This window comes from Capsella rubella, unplaced genomic scaffold, assembly GCF_000375325.1.
Source record: "Capsella rubella cultivar Monte Gargano unplaced genomic scaffold, Caprub1_0 scaffold_5, whole genome shotgun sequence".
Classification (NCBI taxonomy): domain Eukaryota; kingdom Viridiplantae; phylum Streptophyta; class Magnoliopsida; order Brassicales; family Brassicaceae; genus Capsella; species Capsella rubella.
This window is the reverse complement of record NW_006238919.1, coordinates 3377585-3379458: the sequence shown is the minus strand read 5'-3', so window position 1 is coordinate 3379458 and position 1874 is coordinate 3377585.

Here is a 1874-nt window from a genome sequence, read left to right as displayed (position 1 = left end):
GTCCATTTATGTCCATTTAAGTTTGTAGTCCATTTATGTATGTCCATTTAAAACGTGCTGGACAATAATATCCATTTATGTTGATTTTTAACCATTTTGTATATTTCATATTTGAGATTTACTACGTAAATACCCGCACTATGTTGCAAAAATATTGTTCTAGTTTTTATTAATTTGTTTTTATATAAAGTTTTATGTTTTTATTTTGTTATAAATTATTATGGAGAAGTTTTTCAAAAGGTTTACTATTAGAACAATATAAACGTAAGTGTTTCCAGCAAAAATGTTTCCGCAAAAAAAAATTCCCGCCAAAAAAAGTTTCCGTAAATTTCCCGCCAAAAAAACATTTTCCGCTAAAAAAATTCCCTCCTAAAATTTTCTTCTATAAACATCCTTCCAAAAATTTCTCGCTATAAACATCCTTCCAAAAAATTTCTCGCTACCAGTGTTTAAATTAGTTTATGTAATCAGAAAAAAACTTTTAAAATAAGTAATATAAAAACTTTTAGTTAGGTGCAAATGGATGCTTCTAGTTGAAGGGTTTGAAAACTTGAGTTAAAAATTAAAACGTGTTAAATATTATTCATATATTACATTGTGGTTGACTGAGTTGAACAATTTTCTCTTCTTATTTTTTAATTACTTCAATTTTTTGGGTTAAATAAGTTGAATCAAAAAATTTCAATTTCTTTAAGTCAAATAGTAAAAATCAGGTGAATAACTTTTTTTTTTGACAAATTTTTCATCTCAAGTTGTACAACCATTTTCACCCTTAATAAACTGAAATTAATTTTATATTATAATTAACGTATAAGAGATATAATGGTTAAATATTGACATCAACAAATTAAAATACCAATTATTTATATTTCTGAATAAAATAGAAGAAAGATAACGTTGAAAGTTTCGATGAAAAACACGTTTTGTATTTTTCTATGAATTAATACTATAAAATACTGCATTATTGGTTCACTTGAATAGTTTACTTACTGGTCCATATATTTTCTCAGTTACGTGTGACGATTGTGAATTTGTACCTGACTTGTTTTTTTTTTTTTTTTTAAGTGAGTATTTGATTTTAAATGAAGTGTTATGGATGCATAAGAAGTTCATAAAAATATAATATATTTTGTAGCAAAATATATTGAAAACAATTTAACTTTTAATACTATATGATTATAAAAGAAAAGTTTTGACCAAGTGCTAATAGCTCAATTGGTAAAGATCTTTAGCAAAAATTGATAGGTCGCCAGTTCAAGTAATGTCTAGGCCGAAACCATATAACATGTTTTGGTTTTGGGTCTGAAATTATATATGGATTTCGGTCCAGAACTCTTTGATTATTCAAAAAGAAAAGGGAGATTTGCACAACTAACCTTTATTATGATACCCTTTTTTACAAATACCCTCTCTAGGTGTTCATTTTCAAAAATACCCTCTTCAATGTACAAAATGACTAAATTACCCTCCTTTATTATAACCCATGATGAAAAAGGAATATTCTTTCCAACAAAAAGAATATTCCTTCCGAAAAATTTCCCGCCAAATTTTCCCGCCAAAAATTTTCGGCAAAAATTTTCCCGCCAAAAAAATTTCCCGCCAAAAAAATTCCGACAAAAATTTTCCCGCCAAAAATTTTCAGCTAAAATTTTTCCGCAATTTCTTTAAAAAACCTTGTAAATATTTATAAATCCCTTAAAAAATCCATTAAAAACTCTTGTAAATCTTTTAAAAGTCATCCAAAACCTTTCAAAACTTGAGTAAACCTTTGCAAACCATTGTAAATCATTTTATAACATTTATAAACACTTGTAAATCCCTTTAACCCACTTATAACCATGATAAATCATTTAATAAAAACTTTTGTAAACTTC